Raw genomic sequence first — 26,714 nt, 5'->3', positions numbered from 1 at the left:
ATAAAAAAATAAATAAATTCTAATGTAACAGTACCCAGGACCATTTAAGACCAGTATTAACAAATATCTACTGTAGAATATATTTCATACATATTCTACAATTCATATTGTATTCAATTCATATTGAATTCACAATGTAATGCAATATAATACATTTATAATCTCACATTTCCTGTGTTGCAACAGTAGAATTGTTTGCAGAGAAATCCAAATTAATTTTTTGGTTGAGATCTGTAGTACAGTATTGAACAGTTGTGATGATCACTGCCTTAACAATTCCCCTGTAGTTAGCCCAAGAACTTATCATGTTATCTAACTGTGTGTAGAATATGATATAAACTTATTTTAAACCAGTAAAGCTTTAACCACTCTTGAAATTCTTCTAATTTGGAAAAATCAATTAAAATTGAGAACAAACTTTCCAGTTGACTGGGTATTAGTTGGCCATCTGAACTGTAGTAGGATATTCTAGACTCTCTTCTAGGGGGAATTACAACACAGAGTATAAAAAGTATATCTTATACTTCAAAATAAGACTAGTGTTGTCTCTGAACAAGAGTTTCTTTAACTATAAGACCAGGAGTAGTATTTATCCGTTTGTACTTGTTATGAGAGTTGGATAAAAATAATTTAAGCCAACATCACGTGTAGAGTCCACAAGATGTATTTATCAATCCATCCTCTTGCCTTCAATGTTTGCAAACACGTACTTTGGAATGAACTTTTACAATACTTACCAGTCTGGAAGGCTCTGGCAGTGACAGTGAGTATTCCCCAGCTGAGGGCTTAGTGGTGCCTGAGGACTGGCAGCTGCTGGAGCTCATAAGCTTCCCACTACAGGCTTGAAGCAGGCCAAATGCCACACAGTTGTCTGCTGGCATCTCGAGGTCATTAGGATCAAATTCAGGTTGTTTAAAGAAATTGAGCCAGGAAATACTTTTTTTCTTTGAAGCCTCTTGTAGTTCATTCCTCTTATACTAAAACCACCCCAACTTGAAAGAAATTTAAAGAAATAAAATGGAAGACAGTCCAGCCTAAAATGTTGTCTATGCACAAAATCACTATATTGTATAAACCTGTTTTTTCCTATGATAAAATATTGAAATACTTATAAATAAATACTACTTTATTGTTATGGAATAAATCATGCCTAAAATACTTATATATTTCTGTTTATCTGTGACACTTTTTATTAGTAGATTTTTTCCTAAATTTTGTCTCTACCCATTTTCACTGGAATTTAATAAAATTTTAGCATCAACATAATGTATTTTTAATAAAGTGTTTTCAATAATAGGAGGCAATGTGATGAATTGACATTTTTATTCTGAATATTTCCTTAGTTTTTTGGTTTTGAAAGATTGCTTGCTATTTCTAGCATCTCGCTGTTTATTGATGCCAGTGTTTAGATATTCCTGCCTCAGATTTCTTAGTGCTAGCATTACAGGTATGTGTTAGGACACCTGATACCAAAGAATGCTTTAAATGTAGACCTACTAATCTCAATTCTAAAACTCAGGAACGGGGCCCAGTTCTTGCATCCAGTACATGGTAGCACATGTGTGTGTGTGTGTGTGTGCTTTCAGTATAGAGTTTGCTTTTTCAATAAGTGTTTTAATACGTTGAAGAAATGTATTTGTTGTGATGGCATCACTTTGTTAATGTATGGCTCACTCTTGTTTCTCTTCTCTCTCTCTTCTCTCCCTGCTCTGCTTCCTTGGATGTTTTCCCAAAGGAGGACAAAGTGGTTAGAATCCATGCTTTCTTTTCTATGATTTGATCTATTGTATTTGTGCAAACTCAATTTGCTTATGAATTTGTTAATCCCAGCACTCCACAGTGCAGTTTTATATTGGGAAGAGCTCTTCTCTAGTCATGAGAATGAAACTGAGACAAACATCTAAGAACCAGACATTTGTATGCAAAGTTTGGGTAGACTGAATTCCTGGAAACAGTGAGATTTTGGTATATTTACCAGCCCATTTCCCTTTAGCTTTGGGATTTTGGTAATGATTTCATCTGTTTTAGGAACACTAAATTTTAATGGGCTTCTGTGTACCTCTTAGGTGTAAAAGCTGGAGAGTTAACACTTCACTGTAGGAGGAGACAAAGTATACAGACTTGGTACAGACAAGAGATCAAGTGCAAATCAAATATAAGACAAATCATGACAATGTTGCCTTTCCCTATGGCACAGTTGTCATGCTGAGCCACATTTTGCCCTTTTCTCAGCTCTTGTGTGTAACAGTTGTTCCTTGGGAATAAGAGATCACGTATGACCCTTATCAACTCTAGAAGTCACAAAGGCTTTTTGCATTTGGGAAGATGGGGTTCAAGTGGTGTCTACCTTCAGCATCTCTACTGTATACTCTGTATGCCTTCCTCTGGTATAAATGATAACATCTTCAGGGATCATTCATTTCCCCAAGTGGCAAGGAAACAAAGAATATTTTGGCTTCATACATCATTTTAGTTGCCTTTGTTAATATCTTTCAGATTCAAATGATATACAACAGTGTATGATGAGCAAACCTGACATTAAACTGAATATTAATCTCTGTTTTCAAACATCATGCTCATTTCTGGCCATTACTTTTTCAACTGAAACAATGTTGAAAGTTTATACAGTACAGTAGGTTTTCACCAAATATTGGTATATCAGAACCATTGGTTTAATGCAATGATAGTGCTCACTAAACAAATTAACTGGGTAATATTACACATACAATTTAATAAATAGCATCATTTAGGACAAGTCCATATTTGAAAGTGGACTTGAGTTGCTTCAGAGAACAGAAAGGTAAGTATGTAATAATAATGATTTTTAGACTTGAGGTAAAAAGCAGTTATTCCTGAAGGTCTGGCTAGGTACATTGTACCTTTGATCATCTTCCCATGATAAACAGTAGGTTGTTTTAAACTTACTGGGATTCCTATGACTGTTGCCCAAACAGTGAGGACTTAGGCAATGGGAATGCTTTAAAATACAATCACTTTCAACTATTTTTATTCACTTTGAGTTGAAAGCATGCACCAATTGTCTTGTGTTTAAACTACTCAGTCAAAATTTCTCTGAACACTTTTTATCCTATTAGCACTTCAGTGAATTAATTCCGTCTAAGGAAAGTAATACTAGATTTTTGTCCTCAGGTATGTTAAAGAGAATAACAGTATTTAAAAAAAAAGATTTGTTTAATTTTGTGACAGTGTGTGTGTTTCTATCTGTATGCATGTACACATGCATGCATGTACACATATGCAAGGGGTGCTGAGGAAGCCATAAGGAAACCAGATTTCTCCTGGAGCTGGAGTTATAGGAGGTTGTGAGCTGTTTGAGGCGGGTTCTGGGAACTGAGCTGTAGTCTATATAACAGCAGAAAACGTTTATAGCTACTGGCCTGTTTCCTAAGTCCCAGAATGATTGAGGATTGAACCTAGTGTTTGAGTTCCACTCCTTATTTTATTCTCCAGACCATGCTTATTTTGCCAGTGGCAGAAAGAGAGAAAGAGAAAAAGGGGGAGGGGGAGTTGCTGGGGGAGGGAGAAGCAGGAGGAGGGGGGGGGAACCAAAGAGGAAGGAGGGGGAGAGAGAACAAGGAAAGCAATGACCAAAGCTTACCTTAAACCACAGTTTATCAGTATGGTAATGCTGAATTCAACATGGTCTAATAAATTGGCTTAAATGTGATTAAATGATTAAAGAAGACCCAAGGCTGTCTAATGTGTATCTATCTATATTTTCTTAATTAAGTCCAGCTAAATGATAATTACCATAATTTTTATTCCAGAACTATTAGAACTACTTTGTTTTGAAACATTATCCTTACCCCAAGTCTTATCTAATAATACCTTGGGAGACTGAATTGCTCATAAGAAAGAACTGTTATACAGAATAACATTGATGTCGGCATGTGTAATAGCTTATAATAGAAAGTGATTTTGTACACATGTGTACTTTCAATATCAAAACTAAGATTATGTGTTTTATCTTGTTGAAAACCCTCCTCCACTCATAAAATATAGGGATACTCTGAAATTTCCTATATCCTGTTTAAATTAATTTTATCTTTTTTTTTACTCCATTTGGTGGCAGGGGATGGAGTTTAAATCAATCCCTTGATAACACTCACACATTCTGCTGGTGAATCTGGATAATGAAGCCTCTACATCCAATTCCCTGATTTCCTATAAATTTCCATCAGTCTTCTAGTGAGAAAGGTTGAATTATGAATAGAGCAAACAAACTGAACTTGTTACCTTTTTATTTTATTTTACTTTCAAATAGATGCATCAGGCATTATGTTAAGGATATTTATTAAGCCAGTCATGGTCGCACATGCCTTTAATCCCAGCCCTCTGGAGGCAGAGGCAGGCAGATTTCTGAGTTCAAGGCCAGCCTGGTCTACAAAGTGAGTTCCAGGACAGCCAGAGCTATACAGAGAAACCCTGTCTTGAAAAACCAATATATATATATTAAAAACATTTAAATTACTCTGCAAACAGAACCATATCCATTTTGGTTTTTTCTCAAAATGTGAAACCAGTAGATGAATGTCCTTTAAAATTTATATGTTAACATCATTTTATATGTTCATGATAATTTTTTCTATATAATATATAATATACATTATAATATACATAACTATACATATTATTCATTATAGTAAATAATAAGATGCTATGCTTAGGAGTCACTATTTTTAAATACTCCTTCCTATTAAATTTCCATTGGTATTTTTTTAAATTATGTTAAAGGCAATGTTGATAAAAACAAGTGTGCTTTTGCTCTTTGAAAACCTTATATTACAAGGTTTAACTTGAAAAGGGACAGTAAAATTTCATGTTAAGTTAGCCTTATCATAAGGTCTTATTTAAAGGATGGCTCATTCTTTTTTTTTTTTCATCCTTTTCTTTTTATTGGATATTTTCTTTATCTATATTTCGAATGTTAGCCTCTTTCCAGGTCCCCTCTCCAAAAACCTCCTATCCCATCCTCCTTCCCCCTGCCTCTATGGGGGTGCTCTACCACCCATCCACCCACTCCTACCTTTCAACCCTTGCATTCCCCTACACTGGGGCATTGAACCCCCTCAGGCCCAAGGGCCTTTTCTCTCACTGATGTCAAACAAGGAGGCTGGCTCATTCTTTTTCTTTCTTTTTTTTTTTTTATTAGATATTGTCTTTATTTAAATTTCAAATGTTATCACCTTTCCTAGTTTCCCCTCCAAAAATTCCCTATCCCCTTCGCCCTCCACTTGCTCCTCAACCCAGCCACTCCCTCTTCCTGGCCGTGGCATTCCCCTATACTGGGGCATAGAACCTTCACAGGATCAAAGACCTCTCCTCCCACTGATGACTGACTAGGCCATCCTCTGCTACATATGCAGCTAGAGCCCAGAGTCCCTCTGTGTGTTTTCTGTGATTGGTGGTTTAGTCCCAGGGAGCTCTGGGGTAACTGGTTAGTTCATATTGTTGTTCCTCCCAGGGGTCTGCAAATCCCTTCAGCTCCTTGGGTACTTTCCCTAGCTCCTTCATTGAGGACTGTGGTCGTCTAATGGATGACTGTGAGCATCCACTTCTCTATTAGTCAGGTACTGGCAGAGCCTCTCAGGAGACTGCTATATCAGGCTCCTGTCAGCAAGCTCTTGTTGGGATCTGCAATAGTGTCTGGGTTAAGAGCATAGAAAATACCCTTCTGCACACACGCAGATAAGCACTATATTCTTTAAATACAAAAGAAGCAACTTTGAAGTTTTTCCCTTGCTAGAATTAAAAGCAACCAAGTCAGAAAATTATAACTATTTTAAACGAGTGATTTGCATGATTGCATTAAATATTTATTATTATTGTGAAAAATATTCTCAAAGTTGTCGTATTTAGTCTGGAGGTGATGAGGCAGAGGGTTCTAGTATACAGACTTAAATCATTTGAAGGATATGATTTTTAAAAATTTTCTTGAGATCCATTTTTTTCTAGAAATTTTCAATTTTCTGATATTTCTCTTAAAAATTCATCCCACAAAGATATTCTTTATTTAGATATGTTTACAGTTATGTGGAAAATTATATATGTACAGGAGAGATACATAAGTAAAAAATCTTAGGTTTTATCAAAAGAGAACTGAATTGTACAAGTTGGTTGTTTAGATTTCTCAAGGGTTTTCCTGATTTTATTGAACATACCTTAAAGGGAATACAACGTGTAAGTTGCACACAGGGAAGCTGTGATTTCATGTGTGTTTGTATGTGCACGTGGAGGCCAGAGGTGTCTTTCTCTTTGCTCCTTCATTTTATTTCATTTTATGACAGGGTCTCAATGTGTAACTCTGGCTGCCTGCAACTTTAGACCAGGTTTTCCTGGAACTCACAGAGACCTCTCACTCCCAAATGCTAATGCTGAGATTAAAGAAAGACCTGAGTCACACCACGGGGTTCCAATGTCTTGATACAGGGTCTCTCACTCAACCTGATTGTGTTAGAGTTGCTAGACAACAAAGCCCAAAGAATCTACCTGTGTGTGTATCAGTAAAATGAATATAGATAAAAGCCACCACACTGGCTGTTTAGGTCCCCATGTTTATGTGGTAAGCATTTTACTAAATGAACTAGCTCTCTGCCTCCAGATGTCTAGCATTCATACAAATGCATGTTAAGACTTTGATTCATTAGAGGCTTCAGACATAGCTCAGCAGTTAAGAGCAATGGCAGCTCTTCCAGAGGACCTGGATTCAATTCCATCACCCACCCAGTGGCTCACAACTCTGTCACTACAGGTCCAAGGGATCTGTCTCCCTCTTTTGGTCTCTACAGACATCAGGTATATTCATACAGGCAAAACACCCATACACATACAATAAAAATTCAAAAAATCACGAGTTTGGCTTATTGTTTGTTCTTTTAGGAATTTTTAATAGTTCACACTTAACACCGCGGTTCTGGAAATGTTTGATGATATTCAGAATCATTAGAGAATTTATAGGCTTGCTTGGTTTTGATCTCATTCACTTCCTCGGCGTATCTTTTAATAGTTATAAAATGTGTTTTAGAAAATTATAAAGCTCTGTATTAAGACTAACAGAGCTATACTAGGTTATAGAAAATGAGAATTTTGTACTGTGAAGAAAAGGGATGTCTTAACAGTTTCCACAGAGCATGCATATATATGTGTGTGTGTGTTTATGTGTCTATGTGTGTGTATGTATGTGTATGTGTGTGTATGTATATATATATATATATATATATATATATATGTATATGTATATATGTATATTTGCTGGAATGATGTACTGAATTTTGTCTTAAGACATTGCAAAAATCTATGTTTACATGCCTAGTTGTAGAATTTCTGGGTCTTATGATAACTCCATATTTAACTTCTTGAGAAGTTCCCAGACTGTTGCCCAATGAAAGATTGTGTCAGTTCCTCTAGGTTGGGTCAATATTTGTCTATGTCACTCTTACTCTTTCCTGCTCTTCCTCTGCCCCTCCCCCTGCACCTGCTCCTCTCTCCCTCCCTCCCCTGCCATATGTGTGTGTGTGTGTGTGTGTGTGTGTGTGTGTGTGTGTGTGTGTGTGTGTGATTACTCATGTAAACATTGGATCCTGGGTGGGTGGGGATATTTACATGTGGAAGACAAAGGTCAGCCTCAAGAGTATTGTAAGAAAACACCGCCTTCTATTTCATAGAGTCTCTTATTGGGTCGTGGACCTTGCCTGTTTTTCTAGGTTGGCTGGCCAGTAAACCTAGGGATCAGCTAAGTTCCGCTTCCACAGGACATTGTTATGAGGGTTTGGGTTCAAGTGTATGCCTTATGCTTGTGTGACAGGTACTATAAAGACTGAGCCATTTATCAGACCCATGGTTTATCTTTTATCGTTTTCTTTAAATTAATTATATTCAGTATGAAGTGAAATCACATCTCCTTCATGGTTTTATAAAACTATTTTACCACAATTATATTAGTTTGATACCTTCAATAATAGTTCACTTTGATAGAGAGTTAAAGTTTTCTGGTAATAGGTTTCAGAGATAAAAATTCCTTGGATCCATGCTTTTTAAAAAGCTGACATACTTGCTGCACTGGAAATAGGTTCCTTAGTTAGTGGTGTTACACACCTGTCACCCTGGTACTGAGGGACCCAAGCAGGACAATTGGGAGTTAAAACAAGCTCTTTACTGAGTTTGATACTGTCCTGAGCTTCAAGCAAGAGCCTATCTGCATGCTCCCCAAATCACTTTGTTCTGAAGGATTTTTGTTGAATGTGTTACATCACCATTCTGTAAAAGCTATTCAAACAGATTTTCATAGCTCAGTGCTAATTCATCTATCCTTGTATTCATCCTTATTGATTCATTTCTTATAATGAGAGTCATATATATATATATATATAATTACTTTCCCTTTAAAATTATCTGTCTTTTTAGTAAACATGATTTTGTTGTTTAAGCATACCAGTGTGCTTTCTGATCAGTGCAGTATAAAAGTTATTCATTATTAAAAAGAATCAATTGCATTCCATCACTAAGCTTAACCAAGCACAAAATTATGAATAAAGACTTTTCCCTGGATACCATTCACCCTGTCATTCATTCATTTATTCTAGGATTTTCAAAAGATTTTTTTAAACATGAATTGTTGAGTTCTGCATTCAATATAAAATACATAAACTCTTTTGTCCACTAATGTATTCTTTAATAAATTCAGCTTAAAGGTACATATGTATATGTTGTGTGTTTGACTGACATTAAGTATAATACTAAATTGATATATATTAATTTTGGGAAATACTATATTTACATATAATCACTTTGGAAACTCTTTTACTAGCTTCTTTTTTCTCCATGTTAGTGTGTTGGATAATTGAACAGCCTATTTCATCAACGTTGCTGAGTATACAAGCCTTTTAATGCCAAATGTATCTTTTGTCCATTTGCATACAAGCTCTAAGTCTGTGAGAGCATGATCATCCCTGAATTTCTGTTTATTAGGGCCTCTTAGAAGATATTCCTAAGACATACCAAGATCATGTTTACAAAATAGATACTATATTTTATGCAGTTTGAAAATAGTTTGACGATGGGAGATGTGTTCTGAATCTCATTACTGTTAACTTGAAGTTAGGTATTTGGAAGTTAATAATGCCTTGCTTTCATACATCCCATTACTCTAGAATTTACCAAACAAAAGTATAAATTGACAATTTATTTAGTTGTTGTGTAATATATGTATGTAATACTTTCTGTACCTAGAAATCCTTTAGTAGCCGATAGTATTGTAAATCTTTCATTTGTGTCGATTTATAATGGTAGGGAAATAATTTTGTGTGTTTCATTAAGAGCATCTGGGTTGTAAAATAATTTATCTCCATAAAAATCAGTCAAATGCTTTCTGGTAACAATAAGGTATCACAGCAGCAGATGACACAGGTAAGGGAGTCATTAGTTAGTTCTAGGGAATTGAACATGTGTCTCTTAAACTGCATAAAAGCTGGCCAATCATGCCAATCATTGGTGTACAGTTCAAACCATCAATATGAGCAAATTCACATATATAAGGAAAAGGCATGTAGCATATATTTGAAAGAAAGAATATCTTCAAGTGAGTGAATAAAAGTGGTCAAGCCAGGCATCACTGGGACATAGAACCCCAAAGAAATTTTAATTTACTCAAACTCTCTAAGACATTTTAATTTTTAATCTTACTTTTATTACTGACTTGTTGTGTGTCAAGTGACAGTCTTCTTAAATCCATAAATTTCATTTCTTCTTGATATCCACAATTCCTATAGATGCCTAAATCATCAATACTAGTTTTACTTAGCACAGAGACTCTTGTTGTTTTCCAGCTGATGAAGGTCTGCTTAAAAGGCAACCCCAATGCCTTTCCCTGTGTGAGATGTTCCCGGGTGTCTCACAAAGCTTTCTGCATCTTTTCTATTTATATTATTTAACACATTCTACTGTTGTGAAACCTTTGCAGGTTTGCACTCCATGATGAATATGTCATTTGACACACCATATGTAGCTACATTTTATTGCAGGGACAGTGGTATTAAATGGGAATTAAACGAATTTTATATGTGATAAGTATTATTATCACTAATATTTATTAGGCTACTCTTCTTGACAGTACCTCCACTACTAACTTTTTTAGGTAATATATAAACACTGTCAGCTGAAGTGGCCTCTCATTTGTATTATGCCAGGAGACTATGTCTCCAATTTTTTCAAGAGCTGTCTATCCACACTCTTCTGGCTGTGGAGAAATCAAAGCACTGTGTACCTTTCTTAGTGGTTAGCAAGTATATATTTTTAATTTTCCCTATTCATTTCCAGTTATTTTTTATTTGTCTTGTTTTCCATTTTTTGTTTGTTATCAATGTTTGATTGCATGAAAGTCAGAATATTAAGTTGGGTTATAAAATATTATATAGAAAAGGTACTAAGATGCCTAAAATAAATTAAGAAATTTTATAACCAATGCATCTGGGTTTTTATGTCAAGTATAATCTTTTTACAAAAAGAAGACAAAACAAAAATAAAACAAAATATTTTCAGTCTTATTTTTTTCTAAATTTGTCCAACTTCTTGTTAAGGGAAAAGCTGAACAAAGTGAAAACTAATGCTTTCTCAATGCTCAACATATTTGCATTTTGTCGTCAGCTGTGGTGATTACCTTGTTAGCCATTGCAGGTCCTCTTGGCATTCTTATGGGTTAGGGTTAGGGGTTAGTGTTAGGATATGGTTAGGTGTTAGGGTTAGGGTTAGGCAGGGTTAGGTGTTAGGGCTGAGATTAGGTGTTATGGTTATGGTTAGGCATTATGGTTAGGCATTATGGTTAGGGTTAAGGTTAGGTGGGGTTGAGTTTTAGGGTTATGGTTAGGGTTAGGGTTAGGATTGGGATTAGGTGTTGTGGTTATAATTAGGTGTTAGGGATTAGGTGTTTAGGGTTAAGGTTAGTGTTAGTGTTAGGATTACGATTAGGGTAAGGTATTATGGTTAGGCTTATAGTTAGGTGTTAGCGTTATGGTTAGAATTTATGGTTGGGGTTAGGTTAATTATGATCCTAGTTAGGTGTTATGGTTATAGTTATAGTTATGGTTAGAGTTAGATTTAAGGGTTAGGGTTAAGGTTAGAGGTTAGTGTTAGGATTAGAGTTAGGGTTAGGGTTATGGTAAGGTTAATACAGCTGAGTCTCCTTTGCCCATCTTTCCTATCTTTTGTTTTTCTTTTTTTCCTCGTTTTCATTTTTTAACTTCAAAGTATCAGCACTGATTTTTGCACAGTGAGTTCTGTATCTCATGGAAGCATTTTTTTCTGTTATCAGATGGCCTATGTACATTAAAAAGAAAACCCTTTCAGAATACTCGCAGTTTTTTTTGTTGTTGTTGTTTGTTTTTTGTTTTTCCTGGAAGTTCATTTAAAATGCTTGTGATCCAGTATTGGTGTTCCTTGGGAAACCATTTATTTGTTCCAATATCGCAAAAACAAAAACAAAAAACAAAACAGTCTTTTAAAAAAATCATATTTTCATTAGTGTTTCACCCTTGAAATTTGAAATTGACCCTTTTTCTAAATTCTGGTTTTGGACAAAGAGGAAAGCCATTGACTTTTGCGAGTTCAACTTGTCAGCTTCATGAAGACTGAGAAAAAGGTACTATAGGGTGGAGTCACACAATGGGGACTGGAGAGCAGCAGGTCCCACCGTTCTTTCTCTTTCTTTTGAGCCAGGACTTCTCTCACCTTCCCTGTGACATCATTGTGAGGCTGTATCTATCTCAGTCACTGCTACAGGAATTATACTTACCTCCAGCTACTGAAGGTGCTACCGTCCCAATAGCTTTATTGAATTGTAAAAAGAGAATGTCAGGATGCCTTAGCCTGGCAGTCAAATGCAGTAGCAGATATTTAATATGCATCTGTGAAGGTTCAGTTGGTAAAGTGCCTGCACAAGGATGTGGCATTCCTCTGCAGCATTCTAGTTAAGATAGATAGATAGATGATAGATAGATAGATAGATAGATAGATAGATAGATAGATAGATAGATGATAGATAGATAGATAGATAGAGAGAGAGAGAGAGAGAGAGAGAGAGAGAGAGATAGATAGATAGATAGATAGGTAAATAAATAAGGAGAGGAGAGGAGAGAGAGAGAGAGAGAGAGAGAGAGAGAGAGAGAGAGAGAGAGAGAGAGAGAGAGAGAGAGAGAGAGAGAGCACATCTGTAATTTCAGCTCTAGGGATTATCTAGCTTGCCTCTCTAGCTGAATCAGTGAGCTCCAGAATCAGAAACCACCCTATCTTACAAACAAACAAACAAAAAACAAAGCCTGGAGAGAGACTGAGGACGAAATGTGATATCTACCTCTGGTCTGCACACACATGCGAATCAACAGGTAAACACAACCATGCCCACAAATATACACAGAGACAAACACATACACACATTTACACAAACACCATATCACATACACATACGCCAGTTCTGGTTCTTGCCAGATAACATGTTTCATTTCCCATTCCACTGTGACAAATGGATAGTCTATTACATAAGTTTTACAAAGCAAAAGATAGTCTTGTATGTATAAACCAGATGATATGGCATCTCTTCTTACTTCCCAAAGTGACCTTGTCATGTCATAAAATCCTTACAGCTGGATTCCCATCCACTCCTATCACCTCCCACTACTCGTCCCCACTGTCTGTTACTTTCTGCTCATACTGTTCTTCCTCTCCTCTAATCATAGTAAACATAAATGTGACTTTGATATCAAGCAAGTTCTTTTATGGAACATTCCTTGCATTCTTGACTTCCAAGCTATCTTTAGATCACTACTCACACATTACTTTTCAAAAGGCTCTATTATTATTCCATTTAAAATTTCAACCACGTTCCTGTCATAAAATGTCACATCCTATTTGCCATATTTTAATTTCTTCAGAGTAACACCTTCTGCAAATATAAGTTTGTATCTAAATATCTGTATCATCTATCTCTATTGCTCTATATATCATAAACCTATCTATTGATCTTATATCTACCTATTATCTATGTATGTGTGAATCTATCTATCTATCTATCTATCTATCTATCTATCTATCTATCTATCTATCTATGTATGTATTATCTATATACATATCATCTATGTGTCTATGTATGTATATAGAAATATTTGTTCATTTATAGTTTTGTGGAAAGTGTGAACCCTGTTTCACTGCCATGTTTCCAGTGCCAACAGAGTTACTTGGCAGGGGTAGATGCAAGGACTATGACGAATATTGAGGAGTGCTTAAGCTCTAGACTTGTAAAGCTAGCATCATGTGCCCAGTGTAATGTGTTACTCATCAATTGTTACAGCTTTTCTACCCTGAGAATTCCAGCCCACATGGCAGTGTTGCATTCTTTAACTCCACATTAACTGGCAAAGTAATGGAATTTGTAGCATAGGGCAGTAAGCAAAGACATAGCTAGCTATTAAAGACTTTGTCTCTTTTCACCCATTGTACCATAGTATGACCTCACTCCAAGACTCTGTTATTCATCTCAGAGCTTTCTGGAGAAACTCATTAATTCCCTGGATTCCCTTTGCTGATCTTGGATTACAGAGTGACTATTGCTTAATTTTAATCTGCATTAAGTGTAGCAAGTATTTTTTTCAGTTGCTTACCTTTCTAATGACACCCACCAACATTGATTTTATATATATATATATATATATATATATATATATATATATATATATGTTTGTTCTTTTGTTGTTTCCAAGCTGTTTCAAGATTAAAATACCAAATTTTCTAAGTTGGAATTTAGTTCTGCAATTTGGAAAATTTGTAAAAATGCGATAAATAATGTAATGTATGACTTTAAAATAAATGTCAATATCTTTGCTAATTTAATGATACCTAGGAACTGAGTTTTAATAATGACAGTCTAGAGGAAAAATTAAAATGTATGTATGATCAACAAAAATAGCTACAAACACCTATTTATAGAATATTTTTTAAATTATTTTTATCTTACATACCATCAAATGAAGTATTCTTTCTTTGTGTCTTATTTTTGAGACAGGCTCTCATATATCCCATGCTGACCTCAACTTCTAGACCAGACTAGACTGTGTTTGAACTCCTGAACTTGCTTTCATCTCCAGATCACAGTAACTACAGATGTGAGCCACCATGCCTGTCTTTCCTCCTGACTTTTTAACATTTTCCTGGTTTGCTAGAATGATTGACACACTGAGAAAATTTACTAATGGTCTAGGTGTGAGTTTCTACAGTAGAAAAGTAAATGCTAAATGTGAACAAGACATTCAAATATCCAAAAATTGAAGTCATGATATAAGTGTTGTACCAACACATGCTTCATGAAACACACCTGTTTCATTTCAGGTCACACTATCTAGACACAAGCAAAATAATTTATTTTATAAAAATGTCATTATAAAATATTGATACTATCATATGAAGTATTAATATTTCAAACATCAGTGAAGTCTTGGAGTTAATTTTCTCCAGTGTATCTTGAAATATTTAAGAAGGAAGAATTTTAGAGGTATGTGAACACACCCCTGAGCTCGGTATATCAACATACCCCTGAGCTCTGGTTTCTTTCTCATTGGGAGAGTAAGCTATTTTGATACCTGGAGAAAATGAGCAAATAAAAAGTTTAACTTGGCGCAACTTAGTAAATATATGCCAGCCCAGACATCCAGCTTTGTGGTTTGTATGTGTATTTGCTATTTGATTAGTATATCAGTTAAAATGCTCTGCAGGGTGCCTTGCAACGTGCCTTACTTCTCGGAATATTTCCACACTGGTATCACACCAGTCAGTCCTGATAAGGGTCTTTACAGGTACAAATGGAAAAGCAAGACTACAGTTTAATAATTTTCTGTGCATCAAACAGTTGGCAGAATGTCTCTGGAAATGGAAGCTACCTGTCTGGAATCCTGTGGTTTTCAAAAAAGATTATTTTAATTCTTTCTGAGACATTCTCATTATAGACTACCCTGTCCTGTTTGTAATAGATTTGAGTGGAAATAATAAATAGTGTGATTTATTTGTGAATGTATTTTAACCTCTTCATTTTGTTCTGGTGACTTGGTAACCAAGAACAAGTTTTGTTAGCTCTTTGTGTGTTTGTGGTGCTTTGCTTAGTGTTGATCCCACAGCACCATATACCATGAGCTCTTCGTGAGCTTTGAGTGAATGAGTGAATGTATGAATAGGTGAACAATACTCCCTATACTCCTTTCTGTCAATTAAGATTTTTTTAAGTTTAGTGCTTGAAACACTATATATATATATATATATATATATATATATATAGTGTTTATTTAGGGCATGGGGAGGAGATTTAAGAGAGTAGCAGAGGCAGAAAAAGCAAAGAGAAGGAGAGAGTAGAACGTAGGGGTCTCCTATGTCCAAGTGTGGGGGGGGCAGGAAATGGGGAGCAAGGAGGCAAGAGCATAAGAGCTATTTTTTTTTTTTTTTGTATTTTGGTGTGCATTTATTCAAGACAGGCTAGAATATGTTTCTCTTTCTTTCTTTTTCTTTTTCTTTTTCTTTTTTTGTTTTTTTTGAGACAGGGTTTCTCTGTGTAGACCTGACTGTCCTGGAACTCACTCTGTAGAGCAAGCTGGCCTCGAACTCAGAAGTGCTCTGCCTGCCTCTGCCTCCCAAGTGCTGGGATCAAAGGCGTGCCCCACCACTGCCTGGCTTAGAACATGTTTCTTTGAGAACAATTCTTATTAGCATTTAAAAAGGAAAGCAAACCAGGGCAGGTAAGGTATAAATCTTAGCTACTGCATGAAGTCAGAGAATGGAAGAGAAAAGAGGGGAAAAAGGCATCCCATAGAAGTCCCATGTAAGCCATGTAAATCTCTTGGGATTCATACAGGTGGCAGGCAAGCTGACAGGTGGTAGGGAGGGAACTTTAGAGAATGATGAAGTCAGCACAATGTCAAGGGTAAAAGATGCATTCAAGTTTCAACAAGCATCTGAATGAGAAAAAAAAAAGACAAAGGAAAAGACAAAGACAAAGACAAAGGAAAAGAAAAGAGAAAAGAAAAGAAAAAAGAAAAGAAAAGAAAAGAAAAGAAAAGAAAAGAAAAGAAAAGAAAAGAAAAGAAAAGAAAAGAAAAGAAAAGAAAAGAAAAGAGGTGGATGAATTAATTCAGTTGAACACTTGGATGGACCCAGCTGAACCCTTGGCTGTTCTATTTGTAGGGACTGGGTTCAAAGGATGGAGGCTAGGAATTCTTGGAAGGAAAAGTGCAATACCTAAGGTTTAGGCTGAAGTTGAACACAGGTGACTGGCTACTGATTTAGACCGTCTGTCCCAAGTCTTTTACAGAGGAGTGGGTGATTGCCTAAGACCGATTTCCTTACTGCCTTCATTAGCCTTCTGGAGTTCTTGTTAAGTTGGTAACAGGCATTAGTAAGATACAGTAATATACGTTCAGGAACTGAGTAGCATCACATGAGAAAGCTGTTTTGGAAAAAGATTGGAGAGCTGAGTAAGGGATATCAATTAAACTAGGTTAAAAGACAATTCTCAATACCAAACCACAAAGCAAAGCAAACAAACCCCCTGCACTTTGAAGACAGCTGCCTTGCACAGGGCTACACTGTGACAGAACACACACAGCTACACCATAACAATCACACATTAACACTGTGATGTAACACACTCATCCAAACTGTGGCTAACCCACTCATGTACACTATAACACAACTCATGCATCTCCAAGAATTTCCACCATGTCACCTACTCTGTCAAACTGACACCTCATTACACTGGCATAATCATTGACTCTTCTGACTCCTACTCTCTAGTGACAAATTTCTTTCTCTAAGGGGCCAGCCGCAAATATTTTAGGCTTTGTGAGTCTGACAGTAACTGTTCTAGCACTTTCACTCCATCTCTGTAGTGTGAAACAGCTACAAAAAGTAAAAATGGGTGTGACTTTGAGTTAATATAAGTTTCCCTATGGACACAGACTCTTTGAAAATTGATTATTTATTTACTTTACATCCGGGTCACAGCTTCCCCTTCTTTCTCTGAAAAAAGACAATTTATATAGAACTTAGGTATAACGAAATATTACTTTTTACTTTATTCTTGGACAGATATGTGTACAATGTATCTTGGTTACATTCCCCAAAAACCCCAGTTTCCCCAAGGGACCCCATCATATCTTTTTCCCCAACTTCGTGTCTGTCTGTCTGTCTGTCTGTCTGTCTCTCTCTCTCTCTCTGTCTCTCTCTCTCTCTCTCTGTCTCTCTCTCTCTCACACACACACATACATACACACATGGTATTTTTATTTAGTCATCTATTTATTATTTAACACATTGATGATGCCATAAATAGACATATGGGATTAGGGTCATCCATGAGGACATGGATATCCTTCTAGTAGCTTTTTCTTAAGCAATCCACTTTCTCCATTAAAGCATTACTCATCAGGACTGCCAGGGAAAGTGTCTGCCTAGCATGTGTAAGGCTCTAGGCTCTTTCCCTATCACTATTTTTAGCTTGTGGGCAGTCCAGTATTGATGGGAGGGGAAATTTTGTCTGGAGACCTCAAGTTGCTGACATTTGCTATATCACTCTACTGAACAGGAGGAGCAAGCAGTTTCCCTGCAGGATTAATGATACCTAGTATTTACTACGGAAAGTTTCCACATGTGCATCTAATGTCCTGTCATTAGATGAAATGATTATACAAAATTAAAGTTACACAATAAACTGAATTATAAATATTAAACAGTCTACAAAACACTAATGCATGAAAAATAATATATAACATGTTCCAAGGTAAATTTCTACCATCAATACCTTATAAAAATTAAAGAAGTTATATGCATATGCTAATAGCAAAATGATATACATATATTCTTCTGAATATATCATAGATTTCTAATTTGTCATCCAAAAGGATTCTCTTTTATTAGAATACAAATTATCTTAAGAATTGAATGTGTATATTTTAAAGCCAAATAGGGTATTATCTTTAGAAAGTGACAGTTAACAGCATTTAATAATAAACATGTATATCCATTTTGTGCAGTGATAAAAGATGACTAATCATGAAATGATTTGGAACCATATTTATTTGATAATGTACTAAAAATGTGTATCCCTGGCTTTCACACTAAATTATCCTGTTACTTGAATGTTAATAAATTCTGACATCACATTAAAAAAAAAGTTGAAAAGGAATGAGCCCCTTAGGTACACTAGGACAGAGCTTTCTTTTCATAACATAAACTCATAAATGCTACCTAAACTTCTACCCTCTTTGTCCTTTGGTTCTTTTTAAAAATTTATGATAAGGGCCTCCATGTATTGAACCTAGGGTCTTTCACATATCAGATACATATGTTAGCACTGCTATATCTACAGCCCAAGGTGTCTCTTCTCAGTACTGGGAATTGAGTCCAGGTTTTTCTGTATGCAGTGCCACTTTCCACCATCTGAGCTCTACCACTAATACCCTTGCTCTTTACTGCCACTCATGTATAAGGAACGTAGCATTCCAGTGACTGGAAAACATAAAAGTATTTAGAATCCTATAATCTCACTGGCCACCAAGTTAGATCGATGCAGAACACTGATAAAGTAATGTAATCCAGCATTGGAGTGACCACAGGAGTCAATAACGATCTATATATAGGAAAAGATGAACTTCCCACTTATTAGGTAAGAGTTTCTAGCCAAAGATGGAGCTAACAGTGTGCTGAGGTAAGGGCCCTGGACTTTAGTAAGTTAGGGGGAATGTCTCTCTGTATAATTGCATTTCAGCTAGGTCAGGTCCAACATTCAGATGTCAGTACCAACCTAGTTACTACAGTAACCCGGAATGTCTTTACTTCCTTAAGAGTAACAGTGTGCTTTAAAGGTGGTGTGAAGTTCTTTCAATTTGTAAAAGATTTGTGTACACCCATGAGGCAAAGGAAGACTGTAAAAGTCCAGAAGAACAAGGCTCAAAGTAAAGCAAGAGGCAAGGAACTTCTACCACAACAATGCCTCCTTTCCATCTTCTGTTTCCTTTTCTTTCCTTGTTTCAAAATTTGCATCTGTCCTTAACAACCTAACCACCACCACCATGGCATGTATAGCACTTCCTTCTGCCTGAGGCTTTTACTCTATTATCTAGGCTTTAATGGTCAGCAAGACCTCAGTAAGTCTCTGCTCGCCCTCAGCTGCCAGCCTATGGCTTCTTCAAGAGTAGGGTATCTTCTAAGATTCCCCTCATTAATGCCCAATGTGCTGAGACAAAGAAATCAAGAGTATTTCCCTAGATTTCAATATTGTTTTCAAAGTGAAGAAATAATGAACAGGTTACTGTCTTAAGCTTCTTTCCCGAAAACCAATAGCATTGTATTTACTTCTTAAACCCATATTTGAACTCAATAAATTATATTAACAATTGCAAAACAAAAGTTCATTGCTATGAATTTCTACATTCCTTACTCTTGTACTGTATGCCTGGGATCTGAATTCCTTTTGTGGGTGTAACATTCTATCTTTTATACTTTTACATTGACTGTTACCATTCCAGATAATGTCATAACAATAAATCAATTCATTGGCATATGTAATATAGCAAAACTTATTGACTTCAGAAAGATTTTGGCTTTCAAACTTTTCATAGATATTTTAGATGTTGTGGATTTTCTTTAAGTATGATTTATTAGTCTTTATTTGTAATTTTTGGCTACAAGATGTCAGTACTCTTTTACTGATTGTTTTAGAATACTCAGAAAGTTAAAGTTTACTAGTAAGAAATTCAGAGGGCCTGAATAAAAATTTTTATTGATCTGTCCTTAAAAGATACTGTCTTTGAAGAAAAAGAGTTATCTATAAGTACCATCAACATGTGAAATATATATCAAGAAATAGTCTCAGGTCTTCCATATGACATACATATGTGCATACATACATACATAGAAATACATAAAGCAAAGAAAATGGCTTCATGGATTCTGAAGATAAGCATGCTTGTGATGATAGTTACAGTTATACAGGGGAAACTCGAACAGCATTAAGCTTCTTGACCCAGGAAAAGAATCACTACCTCTCTACCTTGGTTACATTTACTTGTTAAACTGGTGTATCACTGGGCTCTCCAGTCAAACCAAAATAACCAAGGTTTAGTCATAACTATGGACATAGTGCAGGTGAACTCCTGTTCAATTTCTCCTTTTAAAATTATTAAAGTGTTCGGGAGGCAGAGGCAGGTGGATTTCTGAGTTCGAGGCCAGCGTGGTCTACAAAGTGAGTTCCAGGACAGCCAGGGATACACAGAGAAACCCTGTCTTGAAAAACCAAAAAAAATATATATATATTAAAGTATGTTTCACTAATTTCAATTTGGGGAACGGGGAGAGAGAAAAGAAAAGGCACATGGCAGTAGCTCCCTTGCAGCGCTGTAGTAACATGGTTACTGTATCAAACATGACTTTGGAACTGTGTGAACCTGTAGTTTCTAGAGTCATACATGAGTTGTAATGAGCAACATATGACCCAGAAATTTATATGGAAAACTCGACATTTGGTTGCTCATGATTTTTGTTTATATAAATAAGTAGGACATGGACTTACTGTGATTCCTTCCTCTTATATATTTTATTTTCTACCCAATATTTTTAACACGATGAGATCACTTTAATTTTTAGAAAATAATGAGAAAGAATTAAAAGCCATTTTAATCAGTCATTTTTAATGACTAGAAATTTCAATAGATTTTATTTCAGCTATTCTGGAAATGTAATTCTTTATTGATATCCTGCTGGCTATTCTTAAATTGAAATATTTTTCACTCTGTCTGCACCAAATTTCAGCATAATTCAAACCCTTTGGCTAGGTGATTATTTCAGAAACTTCATTCTTTAATACTTGAGTTTCACTTTTGTGGTATAGAGATAACTCAGTTATTTTGTTTTGAGTTTATGAATTTGCATCCCAACTTTTTTTCAGATCAAAGCATATTTTTACTTTATTCCTATATTCATTCCTTTGTTCTGAGGTTTCATTTTATTAGGTCATTACTTTATTAACCAGTTCTGTGAACAGTTATTTATAAATAATACTATCCCAAATACATTTTTTAACGGAAAATATCAAGGAATGAAGAGATTATAGAATTAGAGTATAGTGATGGATAATTTCCTTAGAGAAGTGTTTTGGAGAAATTGTGCAGTTTTATACATTAAATTCCATGACTGAAGCATCAAAATTATTTTGTTATTTTATGTGGTCCATATTATAACTTTTATTTTAGTGTTTAAACTTCTATAAAAAATTCATTGTTTTACAAATGTATTTGGAACACACATATGAGAGCCATTTAGCATATAGGAAGCAATTCAGATTATATGGAAAGTTCACAAAAGGCCAAAGGCCTGAAATCTTAATATTCTTTGAGGAGGGAACTATTAAAATTTGATAACAATACATGGAAATTTGGTGGGGTGTTGCACGGTCAAGCAGGAGTTTTAGAAACTCAGGGTCACTGTCAGGTACACAGGGGTTCACATACCATCAGACCACAGGAGATCCTGTCTTTATCCATCTTCTGCACTGCAACAAAAAAATAATAATAGAAAATGGGACGTTATTTCTCTGGAAAGCAATTGAATTGAAAAAATAGCAACCTATTCTTGTGTTATGTAGTAGCTCATGAGAATATATGTCCCATATTATATCAGGAAACCGCAACGGTTCAGGAGGAAGAAAATTAAAAAGGAGAGGGTATTCTAAGAAGCAAATAGGAATTGATCAACTTGGCTTCTTGAGGCATTGATGAATTACCTGTGATGGTCTTCATACATCTTTGTGACTCTGGCTTTCTTTTTGTGGAGCGAGAACTACCGCCCACACCTGCTGATAATACAACTTGTGATTAGCAAAGAAAAGTTCATCTATCCTCATTCTCGAGCATCAAGGGACTTATAATCCTCTGATAATGAGTGGAGCGAAGCAGACCAGTTTCTCCCTGAAGATAAAAGGAGTAGGATGTCCTAAATGTAGCCAAATTAGTAGTGGGAATAATTAGTGCCAATAACATCAGAAATCTAAGTTTGAAAATACCTCATTAGAAAATATCTCAAATTATAGGGCATACATTTCTGAGCCAGTGCTGAGCACACAGTACTGGTGCAGTGAGTATTCTCCCTTGCGTGTATCAACCCATGGACTTTTATTTAACCCTCAAAATCTATTTCCTCCCATATGGCAGGAAGAAGAAATTGAACCAAAGCAGAGTTGTTTAAGGTCATGCTTGGTTTGTTTCATGCTTCATTTAGAAAAAAACAAAAAACAAAAAACAATGCTACTCAAATCTAGTGACCTTAAACTCTAAAGAGGTGCATAGAGATTACTTCAGTGTTGTTGTTGATATTGTTATGTGTTGCTTTTGTGTATTTTTATCTGAGGATATTTTCATTTCACCCCAAGAAATTGGATTTCTTTAGATTTCTAATGATGTTGAGAAAGCAGCATTTGCAACCTTCTCAGGTAAACCAGTGATATTAATTCTGGTCCATAGACTGTGCTTTAAATGACCGTGATCCAAACTACAGTAACAGTGTTGTGAAAGATCCTGTCACATCCTTGACAGATTGTGGTTTACTAACAGTCATATGTCAGTTCTCTAAAACACTGCCTTTCAAGTCAACTTCAACTTTCAGAAGAAATGGATAAGAAATGTTGATGAAGTAAAAATGCAACATGAAATTTCACAAAAACCTTGGACACATCCAGATAATTGAATTTGTATTATTCATTCATAAACATGTGGTATCTTCTCTCTGTCTCTGTCTCTGTCTCTCTGTTTCTCTCTGTCTCTCTGTCTCTGTCTCTGTCTCTGTCTCTCTCTCTCTCTCTCTCTCTCTGTGTGTGTCTGTGTATGTGTATGAATGTTTAAATACTTTTTACATCACTGATGCAATGGGTTTTATTGTTAGTATTGAATTTGAAAATGAGGGGAAATGAGGGGATTTTCTAATTAGTAAGTATTTTGGGTAAGAAAGTTTCCAAGAAAAGTTGCAACAGGAAGGAAGGAAGAAAGGAAGGAAGGAAGGAAGGAAGGAAGGAAGGAAGGAAGGAAGGAAGAAAGAAAGAAAGAAAGAAAGAAAGAAAGAAAGAAAGAAAGAAAGAAAGAAAGAAAGAAAGAAAGAAAGGGAAAGAAAGAAAGAAAGAAAGAAAGAAAGAAAGAAAGAAAGAAAGAAAGAAAGAAAGAAAGAAAGGGAAAGAAAAGAATTAAAACATATAATAGTCTCGTGTGTATTACTTATAATGGCTGAATATATCAGTTAGATTTTGTGAAAGTTCTCAGTGGCTACAACTTGCTAAAATATGTGTGTTCCTAACAGTGACAGCTGTTGGCAGAGAAAAGAGCATGGAATGTGGTATCAAGTAAAAGAGTCTCAAATCCCAGTTCCAATGCTTACTGTGTGCATATTTTAGTTGGTTTTCTGCATCTAGATATACTACAGGGTTTCCTCTCTGTGATACAGTCATAGATACTGCTCCATATATAGAATAAGTAGCATAGGTTGTGGGGCCTTTCCTATTAGATACTCAGTACATTATAGAAATATATGGCTTCTCTTTGCTATCTTCAAGGAAATGAAAGAAACTTAGAGGGTATATATGATATCAGGTAGACTTGGACTCACATATTGGATGCATTCCAATACATAGATAACTTTGCATGACCTACATTAGAACTTAGTAATTGGTCTCACTTGTAAAGTAGACTTAATCATCTAATTTTCTTGTCCAATAGAAGAATTATCAATAATCTGCCTTCCTCTTTGGGCCTTCAATGAAAAGTAATTATAAAGACAGTATTTTTCATTCTCAGTATCTTGCTTTTTGTTCTGAAGTGCCATTACCTTTTGGCTAGAAAGAAATTACATAGTGTGTCATTGCCATCAGATATGTGCAGAGCATGATATCCAGACATGGAGCATAATGTATTTTGACTTACATATTCCTTCTTTAGGCTATCAGGCATTTGAGAACATCTTACTTCTCGTTTGCAATTTGATGTGTATGACATGTCAGAATGCATACTCAAGTATAATTGATTTTTAAGTGGTAAATTAATATCAATAGATACTTTTCTTTGAGTGTGTTACTCTTTCAAAGGATGAGAAGTAAAGTTGGGGCCAAACATTGAAGGATGGATGAGTCACTACACAGAAATCACGCTGTTTCTCCCTTGTTAGTATTGTTACCAGGTGCTGAGACATAATCTATCTATATTTGAGTGTCATGGTTTTAAGATTGACAGTAGAAGTTAATATTGACAGATAATTTAGCAAGCTATTGGAAACTGGCCTCCAAAGTCAGCTATCTGGTACAACTGATACACTGTTACGGATTTGGGCATAAAGATACTTTACAAAATGACATGGTTTAACAATATAGAGCAAGGATGATGGAAGAAAAAAATGATAATTTTTCACTTGCACAGTGGAACAGTGTACACTAGCTATGAACACTGGCTATTGACTTGTTTTAATAGAGAGTAATTCTAAAGAGCTCCTGCTCCACTGAAATTTTTAATCTCATCCCTCACTACCATGTGCGTGCGCACACACACACATACCCACACACACCACAGCTTACATACTTAAGATTTCTGTGTATTTAAGTCAATTGATCAGTGGAGCTTATCATCCGCTATTGATTTCCTTGGTAATTTAGGCATGGCACTATGAAGTAAAGAGTATTTATTTATTTATTTATTCATTATTCTTTTTTTACAGTTCAGTCTTTATCCCCTCCTGGTCTTCCCTCTTGACTGCTCCACATCCCATACCTCCTCCCCACCAGCCCCATGTCTCCAAGAGGATGTCTCCACCCCCTACCCCCACTCCTACTCCACCCGATCTTCCCACTCCCTGGGGCCTCAAGAACCTTGAGTGTTGTGAATCTCCTCTCACTGAGGCCAGACCCAGCAGTCCTCTGCTGTATGTGTGTCAGATGCCTCATATCAGCTGGTATATGCTGACTGGTTGGTGGCTCAGTGTCTGAGAGATCTCAGGGGTCCAGGTTACTTGAGACTGTTGGTCCTCCTATGGGGTCACCCTCCTCCTCAGCTTCTTCCAGCTATTCCCTAATTCAACCACAGGGCTCACCAGCTTCTGTCCATTGGTTGGGTACAAATATCTGCATCTGACTCCTTCAGATGCTTGTTAGGCCTTTCAGAGGGCAGTAATGCTAGGCTCCTTTTTGTAAGCACTCCATAGTATCAGAATTAGTGCTATGATGAATGAATGATCATTAGGTTGAATAAAAATGGCCTTTTCTCACCTCAATTAAGCTGTTCATCAAATGTGTCACCACGTGGGCTATCAGAGTAGCTTATTAATTTCCTGTATGTTCTAACATTCTATTAATGAAAATGTTTATAAATTGCAAGCTTTTCACAAATAATGTATTTCTAGGTATTTTTTTGAAATAATTAGTAAATGTAAGGTTCTAAACCTGTCATGGTGTGGATACATTTCAGTCAGCACTCAAATGGCTGAAGAACAGGGATTGTGAATTCAAACCCAGCCTGGGCCACATAGTGAGTTCTAGAAGAGCTTTCTCTACATAAACAGGCCCCGCTTAACACTCTTAATTGCTTTAGTTCCTTGGGGGGATATTTAATTCATAAAAAAATGTATTATACCAAGTTATCTATTTTAAACATTGTAAATGGAGTGGAAAATTATGTATTGTCTTTCTTTTGTTATCAAGCACTATATAAGACAGAAAACATGAGTTATTACAACTAAAAGATCAACTTAATCATTATTGTCTTCTCCTTATTGAGAAGGAAATAGAAACCAAGAAAGCTAAACTGCATTGGCCCAAGCACTAAGTCAGCTATGCTGCTCTATGGTACATTTCCCTCACCACACCAGCAAACACAGTATTCGTTTTTGGAGCAAACTATGAGATACTTTGCTACCATTTTAAAATATTTTTCTCTGATGAAAGCATGGAATATTAAAAATCAACAATATATACTTTAACAGGCTAGACAGTACATTTCTAGCCTATCCTGTGGCCTCTTTTCATTCCCTGGGTGAAAAACAGGCGATTACTTACACATTGTTTCTTAAATCTATCCGTTCACTGATGTAGATCATATATAATAAGAAGGAAAAATAGGTTTTCATGACTGGCTGCAGGTTTCTCTCAGTGTGAAATCTCTGTCAAATAACATTTTCCATTATGTATACAGAAATGAGGTTAACTCCAGCTTAAAATTAAGCAGGCATCTTTTTGCCTTGACAGGTGTTTCTGCTCCGTGGTGATACCATTTCCAAGGTAACTAAAGAACACACTATAAAGGGTGGATTATGTTAGCAGGTGTGTCATACTCAGCAGGTGAATGCTTTACAAAAACTGTACAAAGCCTTCAAAATAGATTGCATTTTTCCCATAAACATTGCCACTAGCAAGAATGCAGGTAGATGTGTGTGGAAGGAAGCAAAATGTTACCTACATCACAGATCATGGAGAAAACCAGGCCAGTAATTCATTAGAAACAGGAGAGTGTAAATAGCTTCCACTTTGCTATAGTTTATTAAACAAGCTATTTCTGGTAGGTTGTTGGTGACCATAATTATGCTTATTGTAACATGCTAATGTTTAATTAATAAAGTTATTTCCTGAAAACAATGTTAACAAGGTCTAG

The 26,714-nt window shown here is 35.8% G+C and overlaps 1 protein-coding gene across 30 annotated transcripts in view; it reads left to right on the top strand.

The window, feature by feature from the left end:
* The window catches only part of Rims1 (regulating synaptic membrane exocytosis 1), a 542,679-nt gene that overhangs the window by 250,129 nt on the left and 265,836 nt on the right, over positions 1-26,714 (top strand). The window lies entirely within an intron of this gene.

The sequence above is a fragment of the Mus caroli genome, unplaced genomic scaffold (assembly GCF_978045245.1).
Source record: "Mus caroli unplaced genomic scaffold, Mus_caroli_1 scaffold_1, whole genome shotgun sequence".
In the NCBI taxonomy this organism is placed as follows: Eukaryota; Metazoa; Chordata; class Mammalia; order Rodentia; family Muridae; genus Mus; species Mus caroli.
Note: the sequence above shows the minus strand (reverse complement) of the source record. Positions and strands in the feature narration are given on the sequence as shown.